This window comes from Cherax quadricarinatus, chromosome 8 (genome assembly GCF_038502225.1).
Source record: "Cherax quadricarinatus isolate ZL_2023a chromosome 8, ASM3850222v1, whole genome shotgun sequence".
In the NCBI taxonomy this organism is placed as follows: Eukaryota; Metazoa; Arthropoda; class Malacostraca; order Decapoda; family Parastacidae; genus Cherax; species Cherax quadricarinatus.
Window position 1 is genome coordinate 43,060,097 of NC_091299.1, and position 18,783 is coordinate 43,078,879.

Consider the following 18,783-nt stretch of genomic DNA (forward strand, 5'->3'; position numbering starts at 1 on the left):
TTTGTTGACACGGATGAGAGGTGACCTTAACACGGTACTCAGGTTTTTGAGTGCCCAGGGGTACGAGCTTCTTACCAGGAAGAGGTACTACCCTCACCACAGGGTGCTACCATCACTACAGGGTGCTGCCATCACTACGGGGTGCTACCATCACTACAGGGTGCTACCATCACTACAGGGTACTACCATCACTACAGGGTACTACCATCACTACAGGGTGCTACCATCACTACAGGGTGCTACCATCACTACAGCGTGTCTCGACATAAATAGTGGGGATATTTCACCTTTCGTCTAAATTTACTGATACTTAAAGCCGATGATAAGAAATGAGTTATGGACTGTGGAAAATGTTTTGAAAAGTTTTACCTGCATTTTTGTAATTATAATGTTGTATGATAGTGAAGATTAGCAAGTTGATAATGATAATGGTGAAGATTAGCAAGTTGATAATGATAGTGGTGAAGATTAGCAAGTTGATAATGATAGTGAAGATTAGCAAGTTGATAATGATAATGGTGAAGATTAGCAAGTTGATAATGATAGTGGTGAAGATTAGCAAGTTGATAATGATAGTGAAGATTAGCAAGTTGATAATGATAGTGAAGATTAGCAAGTTGATAATGATAGTGAAGATTAGCAAGTTGATAATGATAGTGGTGATTAGCAGGTTGATAGTGAAGATTAGCAAGTTGATAATGATAGTGGTGAAGATTAGCAAGTTGATAATAGTGGTGAAGATTAGCAAGTTGATAATGATAGTGGTGAAGATTAGCAAGTTGATAATGATAGTGGTGAAGATTAGCAAGTTGATAATGATAGTGGTGAAGATTAGCAAGTTGATAATGATAGTGGTGAAGATTAGCAAGTTGATAATGATAGTGGTGAAGATTAACAAGTTGATAATGATAGTGGTGAAGATTAGCAAGTTGATAATGATAGTGGTGAAGATTAGCAAGTTGATAATGATAGTGGTGAAGATTAGCAAGTTGATAATGATGGTGGTGAAGATTAGCAAGTTGATAATGATGGTGAAGAGTAGCACGTTGATAATGATAGTGAAGAGTAGCACGTTGATAATGATGGTGAAGAGTAGGATGTTGATAATGATAGTGAAGAGTAGCACGTTGATAATGATAGTGAAGAGTAACACACTGATAATGATTGTGGAGAGTAGCACGTTGATAATGATAGTGAAGAGTAGCACGTTCATAATGATAGTGAAGAGTAGCACACTGATAATGATAGTGAAGAGTAGCACGTTGATAATGATGGTGAAGAGTAGCACACTGATAATGATAGTGAAGAGGAGCACACTGAAAATGATAGTGAAGAGTAGCACGTTGATAATGATAGTGAAGAGTAGCACGTTGATAATGATAGTGAAGAGTAGCACGTTGATAATGATAGTGAAGAATAGCACACTGATAATGAGGGTGAAGAGTAGCACGTTGATAATGATGGTGAAGAGTAGCACGTTGATAATGATGGTGAAGAGTAGCACACTGATAATAATGGTGGAGTAGCACGTTGATAATGATGAAGAGCACACTGATAATGATGGTGAGTAGCACACTGATAATGATGAAGAGTAGCACACTGATAATGATAGTGAAGAGTAGCACGTTGATAATGATGGTGAAGAGTAGCACGTTGATAATGATGGTGAAGAGTAGCACGTTGATAATGATAGTGAAGAGTAGCACGTTGATAATGATAGTGAAGAGCAGCACACTGATAATGATGAAGAGTAGCACACTGATAATGATGGTGAAGAGTAGCACACTGATAATGATAGTGAAGAGTAGCACGTTGATAATGATAGTGAAGAGCAGCACACTGATAATGATGAAGAGTAGCACACTGATAATGATGGTGAAGAGTAGCACGTTGATAATGATAGTGAAGAGTAGCACGTTGATAATGATGAAGAGTAGCACGTTGATAATGATGAAGAGTAGCACGTTGATAATGATGGTGAAAAGTAGCACGTTGATAATGATAGTGAAGAGTAGCACGTTGATAATGATAGTGAAGAGCAGCACACTGATAATGATGGTGAAGAGTAGCACGTTGATAATGATAGTGAAGAGTAGCACACTGATAATGATGGTGAACAGTAGCACACTGATAATGATAGTGAAGAGTAGCACACTGATAATGATGGTGAAGAGTAGCACGTTGATAATGATAGTGAAGAGTAGCATGTTCATAATGATGGTGAAGAGTAGCACACTGAAAATGATAGTGAAGAGTAGCACGTTGATAATGATAGTGAAGAGTAGCACACTGATAATGATAGTGAAGAGTAGCACGTTGATAATGATAGTGAAGAGTAGCACTGATAATGATGGTGAAGAGTAGTACGTTGATAATGATAGTGAAGAGTAGCACAGTGATAATGGTGAAGAGTAGCACGTTGATAATGATGGTGAAGAGTAGCACGTTGATAATGATGGTGAAGAGTAGCACGTTGATAATGATGGTGAAGAGTAGCACACTGATAATGATGGTGAAGAGTAGCACACTGATAATGATGGTGAAGAGTAGCACGTTGATAATGATGGTGAAGAGTAGCACGTTGATAATGATGGTGAAGAGTAGCACACTGATAATGATGGTGAAGAGTAGCACACTGATAATGATGGTGAAGAGTAGCACACTGATAATGATGGTGAAGAGTAGCACACTGATAATGATGGTGAAGAGTAGCACGTTGATAATGATGGTGAAGAGTAGCACACTGATAATGATAGTGAAGAGTAGCACACTGATAATGATGGTGAAGAGTAGCACATTGATAATGATAGTGAAGAGTAGCACGTTGATAATGATGGTGAAGAGTGGCACACTGATAATGATGAGTAGCACACTGATAATGATGGTGAAGAGTAGCACACTGATAATGATGGTGAAGAGTAGCACGTTGATAATGATGAAGAGTGGCACGTTGATAATGATGGTGAAGAGTAGCACACTGATAATGATAGTGAAGAGTAGCACATTGATAATGATAGTGAAGAGTAGCACGTTGATAATGATGGTGAAAAGTAGCACACTGATAATGATAGTGAAGAGTAGCACGTTGATAATGATGGTGAAGAGTGGCACACTGATAATGATGGTGAAGAGTAGCACACTGATAATGATGGTGAAGAGTAGCACACTGATAATGATGGTGAAGAGTGGCTCGTTGATAATGATGGTGAAGAGTAGCACGTTGATAATGATGATGAAGAGTAGCACACTGATAATGATAGTGAAGAGTAGCACGTTGATAATGATGGTGAAGAGTGGCACACTGATAATGATGGTGAAGAGTAGCACACTGATAATGATGGTGAAGAGTAGCACACTGATAATGATGAAGAGTGGCTCGTTGATAATGATGGTGAAGAGTAGCACACTGATAATGATAGTGAAGAGTAGCACGTTGATAATGATGATGAAGAGTAGCACACTGATAATGATAGTGAAGAGTAGCACGTTGATAATGATGGTGAAGAGTAGCACACTGATAATGATAGTGAAGAGTAGCACACTGATAATGATAGTGAAGAGTAGCATGTTGATAATGATGGTGAAGAGTGGCACACTGATAATGATGAAGAGTAGCTCACTGATAATGATGGTGAAGAGTAGCACACTGATAATGATGGTGAAGAGTAGCACACTGATAATGATAGTGAAGAGTAGCACACTGATAATGATGGTGAAGAGTAGCACGTTGATAATGATGAAGAGTAGCACACTGATATTGATAGTGAAGAGTAGCACGTTGATAATGATGGTGAAGAGTAGCACACTGATAATGATCATGTTAGAAACTGTTCAAAATTTTATTTATTTATTTAGAAATTTAGCATACAAACAGAGGTACAAAAAATACAGGTAAGAGCAGCATACCAAAGCCACTTATATGCATAGCATTACGGGCTGGCTTAAAATTAACTTAAGATTAACTAAGCAATGATGAAATCAGTGATAAGACATTATTGTAAACAGATAACTATAAAATACAAATGAGTATTACAAAGACAGGTCATATGGTTGTATGCATTGCTGTTCATTCAGTAGAATGGAGTATTGTGTTAGGTAGTGTATTTAAAAAAATAACAAAGTTATGTTTAACATTTGTGTGATATAATTGTGAGTAACATTTAGGATATACAATTTATATGGTTCAGTTATTCAGTATTTATTTGGTTTTGAGTGAGTAAGTGAACTTTGAGAAGAGACTTGAATTTATAAACAGGTAGTGTTTCTTTTATATTTAAAGGTAATGAATTCCAGATTTTAGGGCCTTTTATGTGCATTGAGTTTTTGCATAGCGTGAGATGGACACGAGGAGCATCAAAGAGTGATCTGTGCCTTGTATTATGGTCATGTGTTCTGTTGAGGTTGGCAAGGAGATGTTTGAGGGGAGGGTTAATATCAGAGTTAAGTGTTCTATGTATGTAATAAGTGCAGTAATAAGTATGGATGTTTTGTATGGTGAGTAGGTTGAGTGTTTTGAATATTGGTGGAGTGTGCTGCCTAATAATCTGAATAATCAAACGGTTCTAGTGTTTTGTGAATAACATATTTAACAGTACTGTAACCAATGTTACTCTTTGTAAGGTAAATAATAGCGCAGTAAGCAATGTTACTCTTGGTAACGTAAATAATAGTACAGTAACCAATGTTACTCTTGGTAACATAAATAATAGTACAGTAACCAATGTTACTCTTGGTAACGTAAATAATAGTACAGTAACCAGTGTTACTCTTCGTAACGTAAATAATAGTACAGTAACCAGTGTTACTCTTTGTAAGGTAAATAATAGAACAGTAACCAGTGTTACTCTTGCTAACGTAAATAATAGTACAGTAACCAATGTTACTCTTGGTAACATAAATAATAGTACAGTAACTAGTGTTACTCTTCGTAACATAAATAATAGTACAGTAACCAGTGTTACTCTTTGTAAGGTAAATAATAGAACAGTAACCAGTGTTACTCTTGCTAACGTAAATAATAGTACAGTAATCAGTGTTACTCTTGCTAACGTAAATAATAGTACAGTAACCAGTGTTACTCTTGGTAACGTAAATAATAGTACAGTAACCATTGTTACTCTTTGTAAGGTAAATAATAGTACAGTAACTAGTGTTACTCTTGATAACGTAAACAGTACAGTTTGCTGACTAGTCTTTCTAAATCAAACAGTACAGAAAGTACTATTACTGTTGGTAACGTAAATAATAGTACAGTAACCATTGTTACTGTTGGTAATGTACATAACAGCGCAGTAACTACTGTTACTGTTGGTAACGTAAGTAATAGCACATTGACTGGTGATACTGTTGGAATATTACCATAATTAGTGCCACTACAACAGTACAATAGCCAGTGCTGCTAAATTGTTGCCACTTAGGATTTTTACCATAATGAGTGCCACTATAACACTACAGTAAACTGGTGCCAACTGTGGGAATATTACCGTAACGAGTGCCTCTAATATTACAGTGACACCGTTGGAACATTAGCATAACGAGTGCCTCTAACATTCCAGTGGCACTATTAGAACATTAATGTGTGCCACTATAATGCAGTTACAGTGCCATTGTTGGTTTACAGTGATAAGTGGCACTGTATTGGTGTAATTGCTTGTGAAGAGTTAAGTAATTGGTAATGGTGTAGAAACCCAGCTCCTCTAGGCAAGAACGGGTCTCTTGATCCAAGCAACTGGAGTTGTCCTCTCCTTCATTGCATCCATCATGATTCTCTTATTCTCTAGGCACCATATATAACCCATGCGAGTTTAGTGCTTCTTGATTAAAATTAATATATGATGGAGCACAATCTGTGATGTACCGTAATTATCATCAGTGTTGTACAGTCATTATCAGTGTTATATAGTCATTATCATCAGTGTTGTACAGTCATTATCATCAGTGTTGTACAGTCATTATCATCAGTGTTGTAGTCATTATCATCAGTGTTGTAGTCATTATCAGTGTTGTACAGTCATTGTCAGTGTAGTACAGTCATAATCAGTGTTGTACTGTCATTATCATCAGTGTAATACAGTCATCATCAGTGATGTAGTACAGTAATTATATCATTGTTGTAGTACCATAATTATCAGTGTAGTACAGTCATTGTATTAGTGTTGTAGTACAGCAATGATGTGTTGTAGTACAGTAATTATATCAGTGTTGTACAATAATTATATGAGTGTTGTAGTACAGTAATTATCAGTGTTGTACAGTCATTATATCAGTGTTGTAGTACAGTGATTATATTATTGGTGCTGTAGTACAGTAATTATATCAGTGTTGTATGGTAATTATTATCAGTGTTGTAGTACAGTCATTATCATCAGTGTTGTAGTGCAGTAATCTTATATACTAATTTTTGTAAGACTTGTGAAGTATTCAATACTCAGCGCTAATGAAAGATGGGAGGGGAAAGACAGGGGTTGATATACTTGTTAGTGTTATAATGTAAGAAAGTGATGTGATATGGTTATGATGGTGATGGTTGCTACACATATCTGCTGTGTATTATTTCTAGGGGGGTCACACTGCCTTGTGGCTGTTACTTTGGTGATTGTTGTAATCCACTGTGTATTGTTCTTAGGGGGGGAGGTCACACACTGCCGTGTGGCTTTTACTTTGGTGATTGTGTTCACTGTGTATTGTTACTAGGGGGTTACACAATGCCCTGTGGCTGATTAGTGATTGTTGCATCCATGTATCATTGCTAGGTATCATTGCCTTCTGGCTGTTATGTTGGTGATTGTGTACCAGCTTGTGGCTTGGTTGATAGCATCCTCAGCATATGCACTGAAGGGTCTGGAATCAGTTCCTGGCACGAGCGAGATGTTGGGCATGTTACCTTACAGTTGCTGCCTCGGTTAACATAGCACTAAGTAGGTACCTGGGCTAATGTTAGTCACCTGTTGTGGGTCTCATCCTGGGGGACAAGATTAACTTAAGGTACCCAAAATGCTTCGCATGAACGGGGGCTTTCTATATAGCATTCCAGTGATGTCAACTAGGTCTGTAATAGTTGTATCATTATTTTTAGAAACAAAGATTATTATTATTTTAACAAACCAGCCATCTCCCATCGAGGTAGGGTGGCCCAAAAAAAGAACAAACTCTTTCACCATCATTTACTCCATCTTTGTCTTGCCAGAGGGTCAATGATACTAAAGTTCAAAACTGAATATATCCCCATCCCTCCTTCAGAGTGTAGGCACTGCACTCTTTCCCTCCAGGAATCAAGTCCAGTTAACTGGATTCCTGGAAATCCTTCATAAATGTTACCTTGCTCACACTCCAACAGCGCATCGTCATAAAAGCCATTTGCCTCCGCTTCCATGTAAAACATCTACATACACTTGTTAGATGTCTAAGTCCTTAACATACAAAACCACCTTTACCCCTTCCCTCCACTACAGATTTATTCACCCTCCAAGTCATCCTATTTTGTTCCATCCTCTCTAAATGTCAGAACCACCTCAAGAACCCTTCTTCAGCCTCTTGGAAAATACTTTTAGTAACCCTGCTTCTCCTAATCTCCAAACTATGGGTTCTCTGCATAATATGTATTGTTGCTAGGGGTAACACTTAGCCTTGTGGCTACAGCTGACATTCTGGATAACTTGTAAAATTAATCCCTGTTGAGGGGATGCCTCGAGATCCAGGGATCTTAATCCAAGGAAATGGAGGCACCTTTCTCTAGGCGAGAGTGCAGCACTTCCCCATGAATATAATGATAATGTAAAATTAATCTCTGTTACTTGTTAAAAAAATCAACTTATCGATTTGATATAAAGATATGTTAATGCAGTGGACCCCCGGTTTACGATCAGCTCCCAATGCGACCAATTATGTAAGTGTATTTATGTAAGTGCGTTTGTATGTGTATGTTTGGGGGTCTGAAATGAACTAATCTAATTCACAATATTCCTTATGGGAACAAATTCGGTCAGTAATGGCACCTGAACATACTCCTGGAATGAAATATCATGAACCACGGGTTCACTGTATTGGTAGAATTACTCGCAATATGTTAGAAAAAAATACGATCAATTAATGAGACTGTATGGCAGCATTTTGCTCTCCAGGAGCTTTATCAAGCCAATACCAATTAGTTTGATAAAACTACTGTAGAACGAAACATACACACAATAAATATCTCATTAGTAGTTTTTGGGTTGTCTTAACTTCACATTGATAAATAACATGAGCATTAGCAATGGTCAGATGAACCTAACTTTAGATCCATGTTTTTCACTGTTGTTACACCATTAAACAAAGTTACAGTAATGTTAGATGAAAAACAAACTAGAGATATGGTTTACACAGCTTTATTGAAGAAGTTTATCAAACGTGTCCATGGAATGATTGAAAACTTACCTCAGCAGAAGAAACAAAAGCCTAGTCATATATGAAAATATTCTTCCAATTATCAAAAAAAAAAAACCTAACTGTGATGAAATTCCAGTTGCTGCAGTATAGAAAAATGACTTGCTTAAAACAAGTACATGTATTAGATATAAAATGATGTGCAACACCTGGGTATTTTTTTTGATCATGAAATTTTGCCAACCACTGGCTTTTCCATTTCAGTATAGAGATTATATGTTAAGAGAGAGTGGAAGATGAGATAGTCTCTCTTCCTAAGTAATGATAGTTGTAATTACTACAGGTGGGTGCCAAAGTATCGGTAGTGGTGGGCCTCGAGTATTTATGTAAAAGGAGAAATAAACAAATAAATATATAGCACTGGTGTTATTGTCTATGAAAGGAAATCCACTAGAGTAGTGTGGCAGTGTAGGGAACATCTACAGTGGAACCTCAAATTTCGAACTTAATCCATTCCAGGAGCTAGTTCTAAAGTCGAAAAGTTTAAAAGGCGAAGCAATATTTCCCATAAGAAATAATGGAAATACAATTAATCTGTTCCAGAAACCCAAAAATATTCACAAAAAAATACATTTATAGATAGTATTACATTATAGTTTTACATACACACAACAAATATAGTGTACAATTATTAATAAACTTAAATAAATATATAAAATAACATTTTTACTTACCTTTATTGAAGATTGGTGATGGCATCTGGAAGATAGGGAGGAGGAGAGAGGGAGTTGGGGTTAGTGTTTGGAAGGGGAATCCCCCTCCATAAGGACTTTAGATATCAAAGCCCTCTCTAGGGTTACTTCCCTTCTGTCTTTTAATGCCACTAGGACCAGCTTGAGAGTCACTGGACCCGTCTCACAAAATAACTGTCCACAGTCCTCTGTTTCTGGTGCCTCTCTAAGATTTCCCTAAAATGGAACATGGTTCTGTCACTGAACTTGTTGCAAAGATGGCTTGTTTCAGCTTGCTCAGGGTGGTACTTCTCCACAAACGTTTGGACATCATTCCACAAGGTGCAAATCTTCTTAATCTTAATCTTTCTTTACCACAGGGGTACCACTAGCAAGTTTCTTTGGTCCCATGGTAGCTTATTTCACAGTCCCACAAGCACTAAACACAATGAATTAATCGTAAAATGTTTGAATGAGACTGCAGGTTAGTGTTCACTCAAGCGTTCACTCAAGCATCAACAAAGATAGACTGGATCACGGCGCCTGCACGGGGACTCGGACAGAGTGAGCTGGCAGACAGGTTCGGTACCCGGCGGTTCGAATGAAGGGGCAAGTTTGATAGTAGGGACAAAGTTGGTTTGAAAAAGCGGTTGATTTTTGAAGAGTTCGATAAGCGATACATTCAAAATTCGAGGTTCCACTGTACTCTCATCGTAGGAACAAATTAACTTCTGAAAAATGGGAGATTATGGTATTACTCAAATTTAATTTGAGAATTTTTGATTAGCTATTTACCCTTAAACTGTCCAAACGTAGATATATGTTCGCCTGCGCAGCGCTCCGAATATTTTGAAAAATAAAAAAAGAAGAGCACATTTTTATAAATGGTATAGGATAAAAAAAATTTTTAGGGTCACTACTTACTGAGATATAAGCCCGCGAAATTGGTGCTAAATGATGAGGTGTCGGAAACATGGAGCACTGCCGCTTGCATAAATAATAAACATTTATTGTTTTTTCCAATTCTTTTCTATTTTTTGTTGTTTTCATGTTATGATAATACAGTGGACCCCCGCCTTACGATATTAATCCGTTCCTGAGAGCTCATCGTAAGCCGAAATTATCGTAAGGCGAATTAATTTTCCCCATAAGAAATAATGGAAATCAAATTAATCCGTTCCTGACACCCCAAAGTATGAAAATTTTTTTTTTTTTTTTACCACATGAAATATTAATTTTAATACACACAAACTGAAGAAGACATGCACAATTACTACTCTACTAAGAATAGAATACATGACACTTACCTTTATTGAAGATCTGGTGATGATTGATGGGATGGGAGGAGGGGAAAGTGGAAGTTGTTATTGTTTAGAAGGGGAATCCCCTTCCATTAGGACTTGAGGTATCAAGTCCTTTTCTGGGGTTACTTCCCTTCTTCTTTTAATGCCACTAGGACCAGCTTGAGAGCCATTGGACCTCTGTCGCACAGCAAATCTGTCCATAGAGCTCTGTACTTCCCATTCCTTTAAGACTTTACTAAAATGGGCCATAACATTGTTATTGTAATAGTCACCAGCATGGCTTGCAGTCGCTGTGTCAGGGTGATTTTCATCCACAAAGGTTTGCAGTTCAACCCACTTTGCACACATTTCCTTAATCTTTGAAGTAGGCAACTTTCCTCAGTTTCTCTCTCCCCCCCTCTGAAGCAGTTTCCTCAGGTCTGGCCTCTTGCTGTTGAAGATGGTCTTGCAGCTCTAAAGTGGTTAGTTCTCCTCCACCAACTCTTCCATATCCTCCCCACTAACCTCCAACCCCAAGGATTTCCCCAATGCCACAGTGGATTCCACAACTGGAATACGCTTCTCAGGGTTAGCCTCAAACCCTTCAAAATCCCTTTCTTCTACACATTGTGGCCACAGTTTCTTCCAAGCAGAGCTCAAGGTCCTCTAAGTCACTCCCTTCCAAGCCTTACCTATAAGGTTTACACAACTGAGGATGCTAAAGTGATCTTTCCAAAACTCTCTTAGAGTCAATCGAGTGTCTGAAGTCACTTCAAAGCACTTTTGAAACAGCTTTTGTGTAGAGTTTTTTGAAGTTTGAAATGACCTGCTGGTCCATGGGCTGCAGGAGAGGAGTGGTATTAGGAGCCAAAAACTTGACCTTAATGAAGCTCATGTCCCCAGAAAGTCGCTCTGCCAAGTCTGAAGGATGACCAGGAGCACTGTCTAATACCAGGAGGCACTTAAGGTCCAATTTCTTTTCCATTAGGTAATTTTTCACAGTGGGGGCAAATGCATGGTGTAACCAGTCATAGAAAAGGTCTCTAGTGACCTATGCCTTACTGTTTGCCCTCCACAGCACACACAAATTAGCCTTGACAACATTGTTTTGCCTGAACGCTCTGGGAGTTTCTGAGTGATACACCAATAAAGGCTTCACTTTGCAATCACCACTAGCATTAGCACGCATCAGAAGAGTAAGCCTGTCTATCATAGGCTTATGTCCTGGGAGTGCCTTTTCCTCCTGAGTAATGTAGGTCCTGCTTGGCATTTTCTTCCAAAATAGGCCTGTTTTGTCGCAATTAAACGCTTGTTCAGGTTTCAGTTCTTCACTGTCAGTGTACTCTTTGAATTCCTTCACATATTTTTTCAGCTGCTTTTTGGTCTGAACTGGCAGCCTCGCCATGCCTTATCACACTATGTATGCCACTACGATTCTTAAATCTCTCAAACCAACCTTTGCTGGCCTTAAATTCCTCACAACACCACTAGTTGCAGGCATTTTTCTAATTAAATCGTCATGCAACTTCCTAGCCTTTTCACATATGATTGGTTGAGAGATGCTGTCTCCTGCTATCTGTTTTTTGTTTATCCACACTAATAACAGTCTCTCAACATCTTCCATCACTTGCGATCTCTGTTTCGAAAACAAACTTGCACCTTTTGCAAGAACAGCTTCATTGATTGCCATTTTGTTGGCCAAGATAGTAGCGATGGTTGATTGGGGTTTGGTATACAACCTGGCCAGCTCCGACACACGCACTCCACTTTCATACTTGGCTATTATCTCTTTCTTCATTTCCATAGTAATTTTCACCCTTTTTACCACAGGGTTGGCACTAGAAGCTTTCTTGGGGCCCATGGTGACTTATTTTGCAGCTACAAGCACTAAAAATACTGTGATAATATGAAATGTACTGAATGTATGTTTAGATGCGACTGCACTGGCTGGCTTGTAAACACTGGCACGCACGGGGCAGCTGAGGCCACGTGGGACACCTCCTGGATGAATCACGTGAGGCGAGGCAAAATTTTTGCGTTCAAATGCTTCGTATGGCGGATTTAACGTAACGTGATGTGTTCGTAAGGCAGGGGTCCACTGTAATGTTTTGTAGCAGATCTTTTGATTTCATAGCCAATTCTTGTTGAGACACAAATGTTTGGTACTGAATTAGTAATCATACTGTCACAAACACATGTTCACACTGATAAATGAATTTGTACACCTGGTTCAATCACATACTATTGTTTACATATACAGTGGACCCTCGCCTAACGCTATTAATCCGTTCCTGAGAGCTCAACGTTAGGCGAAATTATCGTTAGGTGAATTAATTTTCCCCATAAGAAATAATGGAAATCAAATTAATCCGTTCCTGGCACCCCAAAGTATGAACAAAAAAAAATTTTTACCACATGAAATATTAATTTTAATACACACAAACTGAAGAAGACATGCACAGTTACATGACACTTACCTTTATTGAAGATCTGGTGATGATTGATGGGGTGGGAGGAGGGGAGACTGTGGATGGTGTTAATGTTTAGAAGGGGAATCCCTTTCCATTAGGACTTGAGGTGGCAAGTCCTTTTCCGGGGTTACTTCCCTTCTTTTAATGCCACTAGGACCAGCTTGAGAGTCACTGGACCTCTGTCGCACAACATATCTGTCCGTAGAGGCCTGTACCTCCCATTCCTTTATGACATTCTTAAAGTGTTTCACAACATTGTCAGTGTAATAGTCACCAGCACGGCTTGCAATAGCTGTGTGAGGGTGATTTTCATCAAAAAAGGTTTGCACTTTAAGCCACATTGCACACATTTCCTTAATCTTTGAAGTAGGCAACTTCTTCAATTTCTCTATCCCCTCCTCCGAAGCAGTTTCCTCAGGTGTGGCCTCTTACTGCTGAAGATGAACTAACAGCTCATCAGTGGTTAGTTCTTCATTGTCCTCCTCCACCAACTCTTCCACATCCTCCCCACTAACCTCCAACCCCAAGGACTTCCACAATGCCACAGTGGATTCCTCAACTGGCATAGGATTCCCAGGGTTAGCCTCAAAATCCCTTTTGTCTACACATTCTGGCCACAGTTTCTTCCAAGCAGAGCTCAAGGTCCTCTTAGTCACTTCCTCCCAAGCCTTACCTATAATGTTTACACAATTGAGGATGGTAAAATGATCTTTCCAAAACTCTCTTAGTCAATTGAGTTTCTGGGGTCACTACAAAGCACCTTTCAAACATAGCTTTTGTGTACAGTTTCTTGAAGTTGGAAATGGCCTGCTGGTCCATGGGCTGCAGGAGAGGAGTGGTATTAGGAGGCAAAAACTTGACCTTAATGAAGCTCATTTCCGCAGAAAGTCGCTCTGCCACGTCTGAAGGATGACCAGGAGCATTGTCTAATACCAGGAGGCACTTAAGGTCTAATTTCTTTTCAATTAGGTAATTTTTCACAGTGGGGGCAAATGCATGGTGTAACCAGTCATAGAAAAAGTCCCTAGTGACCCATGCCTTACTGTTTGCCCTCCACAGCACACACAAATTAGCCTTGAGGACATTGTTTTTCCTGAGCACTCTGGGAGTTTGAGTGATACACAAATAAAGGCTTCACTTTTCAATCACCACTAGCATTGGCACACATCAACAGAGTAAGCCTGTCTTTCATAGGCTTATGTCCTGGGAGTGCCTTTTCCTCCTGAGTAATGTAGGTCCTGCTTGGCATTTTCTTCCAAAACAGGCCTGTTTCGTCACAATTAAACACTTGTTCAGGTTTCAGTCCTTCATTGTCTATGTACTCCTTGAATTCCTGCACGTATTTTTCAGCCGCTTTGTGGTCCGAACTGGCAGCCTCACCATGCCTTATCACACTATGTATGCCACTACGATTCTTAAATCTCTCAAACCAACCTTTGCTGGCCTTAAATTCACTCGCATCACCACTAGTTGCAGGCATTTTTCTAATTAAATCGTCATGCAACTTCCTAGCCTTTTCACATATGATCGCTTGAGAGATGCTATCTCTTGCTATCTGTTTTTCATTTATCCACACCAATAACAGTCTCTCAACATCTTCTATCACTTGCGATCTCTGTTTCGAAAACAAAGTTGCACCTTTGGCAAGAACAGCTTCCTTGATTGCCGTTTTCTTGGCCACAATAGTAGCGATGGTTGATTGGGGTTTTGTGTACAACCTGGCCAGCTCGGAGACACGCACTCCACTTTCATACTTAGCAATGATCTCTTTCTTCATATCCATAGTAATTCTCACCCTTTTTGCTGTAGGGTTGGCACTAGAAGCTTTCTTGGGGCCCATTGTGACTTATTTTGCAGGTGCAATCACTAAAAAGGCTGTGATAATATGAAATGTTCCAATTGTATGCTTGGAAGCGACCACGGTGGCTGGCTTGTAAACACTGGCACCCACAGAACAAGTGAGGTGGGCTCAGGCCGCACGTGGATGTGTCTCGAACGAATCGCGTTGAGCGAGTATTTTAGCACTGGCCGAGGCAAAATTTTTGCGTTAAAATGTATCGCTAGGCGGATTTAACGTTATGCGATGCGTTCGTTAGGCGAGGGTCCACTGTACATGTATGTACAAGGTATTTACAAGTCTCATTTATGTTTCTAGAAGTCCACCACTGTATGGTACTCCAAGAAGCATGGATTCATACAGAGTGCCACCCCACATTGCTGACGCATGTATCGTGTGTCTTTGTTACGACTTAATCTTCACCGTAACAATAGGGGCACAAGTAACTCCCTTTTTTTTTTTTGTTAGTTTTATTTTATTACCAATCATTTAGCTTCATTGGTATTTGGTTAGTGAATTAAAATAACCACAAGCAATTATAAATGAAATACTATACAGCAAGAAACCCAATCTTACATTCAAATTCTCATTAACGGAGTATGATACAATAATTTCAATTAATAATATACTAATCTCACCATTTAACTCTTTTAGAAAGGTCTAGGGTAACGAAATAGTTATCTTTCATAAGTGACATGAATTACCAGACTTCAGGAAACTAATGGCAAAGGCAAGACAATAGACTTGGTATAAAGTTTTAGTTTAAGCTAGGAGCTTTGGGTTGAAGACCCATACCGAGTCAGAGCTAGGAGCTGACTGACTCAACTACTCCATAGTATGACTTCAGCTCGGCCAGAAGGCGACGCGTGGCGTCAATTCTAGAACCACCAATTGGTCACTACAGTAGTGGTTACACATTCATAATACCTAACCTAATAATAATATAATATAATATTATAATTATAATAATCATGGGGAAAGATATAATATAATACAATATAATACAATGAGAGTACTTTTGATGATTCATACTGTACCCGATAATAATATATAGTCAAACCTGCTTTATCTAGCTAGTAATAAAGTGGTTCGCGATATATTATTACAGAACTTATTTTAACCAGGCCTTTTATTTTTGTATATAATGGAGTGAAGTAGGGGCGCGTAACACCTCCCCCCTCGCGACTGACGGTCGCCATTGACTTGTACTCTCTGTGGTGGGTAGCATCTGTCATAGCAGAGGTTGTAACATAGACAGCAGTCCTACATCATCTCCAGCTTTCTCCACAACATAGATGGCCATAAAAGTACCGACTCATACTGTTAAAATAAAGGTATATTAATAAAAATTTCAAGGCCTAGAGAGGGCATCAGCAATGAGATTGTTTTCCTTTTATATGGGAAATGGTAATAGAGAAGGGTTGAATTCTCAAAGCCCAACGAAGTATTCTGGCATTCTTCGATTTCATAGAATTTATGAAGGTCAAAGGATTATGATCGGAGTACACCGATATCTGATGGGTAGAGGATCCTAAATATACATCAAAATTCTCTAGGCATACAACGAGAGCTAAGGCTTCTTTTTCTATAGTTGAATAATTAATTTGGTGTTTCTTTAACTTAGAAGAAAAATAAGAAACAGGTTGTAATAGGTCAGAATTTGGAGCCTTCTGTAACAATGCGGCTCCCAAAGCATACGCACTGGCATCTATTTGTAAGTGGAATGGTTTATTAAAATCAGGACTTAGCAATACTGGGGAAGAGGATAGTAATCTTTTTAAACGATTAAATGCAATTTCACAGTCCTGGGTCCATGAAAACTTTGTTTTTGGACTAGTTAATTCAGTTAGGGGAAAAGCTACCTGTGCAAAATTCGGACAGAACCGACGGTAGTAACCAGCAACTCCTAAAAATCTTGATACGCTTTTCCTATCCTTAGGGGTAGGAAATTCTAAGAGGGCCTTTACTTTGGCGTTCAAAGGAGTGACTTCACCTTGTCCAATCCGAAATCCTAAGTATTTAATTTTTCATCTGGCCAAACTCAAACTTGGACAAATTCACTGTAAAATTATGTTTACTTAAGGCGTCAAACAAGGCTTTAAGCTGTCTAAGGTGTTGGGGCCAACTGTCACTGTATACGACTAAGTCATCTAAGTAAGCTTCAACTCCGTCCAATCCGCCCGTAAGTATGTTCATAATACGCTGGAACGTAGAAGCCGCGTTACAGAAGCCGAAGGGCATAACGCAATACTTGTATTGACCACCAGGTATCGTAAAAGCCGATATCTCTTGAGCTTTTGGTGACAACAGGACTTGGTAATACCCTCTTAACAAGTCCAATTTACTGATATACTTAGCTCTGGAGACCTTGTCTATTAAGTCGTCAATTCTGGGTATTGGAAACCCATCAGGTACTGTTACAGCATTGACTTTTCTAAAATCCGTACACATATGGGAGGTCCCGTCTGGTTTGGGGACTAGAATGCACTGGGATGCCCAAGGACTGTTACTTGGTTTTATCAACCCGTGTGAGAGTAAGAAGTTCACCTCTGCCTCTAGCTCACATTGTTTTTTGGGACTCACTCTGTAGGGAGATTGCTTGATTGGAGTAGGTTCTCTGAGAGTAACATCGTGCACACCCAACGTACACGGTTTTGGGACGTCGTTGAATAGGTGGAGATTTGTCTTAATCAGGGATTTTATTTCATGTCCTTTGTCCACTTCCAGATTTATCAGTAGAGAATTTAAATTCTTTAAGGCTGTCGAATTGTTCAGAAGAACTGGTATTCCTATCATTTCATCCGAACTTACTGGAACCCGTTCTTGGTTCAGAGGAGTTATAGTAGAAACTGGTGAAACGATTCCTGAATAGGGTTTAAGTTGGTTAACGTGATACGTCCGTTGTGAGTTCCTCTTCTTCGGTGTCCTTACCAAGTAGTTCACGTCACTTAGGCGCTTCACAATTTCTAAAGGACCTTCAAATTTGGGCTGTAGAGCATGTCCCTGAAGAAATCGTTGAACCAGAACTTGATCTTTTGGTTCAAATGAACGAAGTTTAGTTCGACGATCGTATTCCTCCTTCATCTTACTCTGTGCTTGTCGTAAGTTTTCGGCGGCCAATTCTCTAGCTAGGCTCAAGCGTTCTTTCATTAAGGTAGGAGAGCTCCTAAAAGTCGGCGTTTCTTCCCCGGTCCAAGCTTCTTTGAGAACCTGTACTGGTCCTCTAATTTGATGCCCATATATTAACTCAAATGGCGAAAACTTCAAGTTGTCTTGTTCGCTTTCTCTTAGGGCAAACAAGAGTAGTGGAATACCTTCGTCCCAATCTTTGGAATACTGTAAACAATAGGACCTCATCATAATCTTCCAAGTTTGATGGAACCTTTCCACCACGCCTTGTGATTGGGGTCGATAGGCCGTCGCATAAACCGTCTTGACCCCTAACTGAGCCAAGGCTTCACGGAAAAATTTTGAAGTAAAATTCGACCCTTGATCCGATTGAACTTCTCTTCGAAATCCGAAGTGAGAGAAGAACTTAATCAGTGCTCTCACTATTAGGCGAGCATTAATCCTCCTGAGAGGAACTGCTTCTGGGTACCTGGTGACGGTGTCCATGATAGTGAACAGGAATTGGTTGCCCTGCCGAGTCTTGGGTAGTGGGCCGACACAGTCTATCACCAGACGTGAAAAGGGTTCGCCTCTTACTTGTATAGGGTTCAACGGCGCAGGTGGTGGATTATGAGCAGGTTTGCCTACTAGTTGGCACACGGAACAGCTTCTTACATACCGTTCCACTTCCTTCATTTTTGGCCATGTGAAGTGCTTAGCAATTTTTCTAAAAGTCTTCTTTTGTCCCAGATGTCCGCCTTGAGGACTGTCATGAGCAAACTTACATGCTAAATTTCTAAACGGGGTAGGCAAGACCACTAGATGATCACTTTTAAGAGATCCTAGTTTCTTTTTCAGTAAGTCCTTCTCCCAATAGTAAGAGCTGTCGCTTTTAAGGGCTTCTTCTCCCGACACAGCAAGCTTCCTGATGTCACTTAAGGAGAGGTCTATTTGGAGTTCTCTTACTAGATCCTCCTTCAAGAATAAATCTA

The 18,783-nt window shown here is 39.3% G+C and overlaps 1 protein-coding gene across 3 annotated transcripts in view; it reads left to right on the forward strand.

Moving 5' to 3' along the window:
• LOC138852418 (SH2/SH3 adapter protein dreadlocks-like) overlaps positions 1-18,783 on the forward strand; it is a 321,195-nt gene that overhangs the window by 104,155 nt on the left and 198,257 nt on the right. The window lies entirely within an intron of this gene.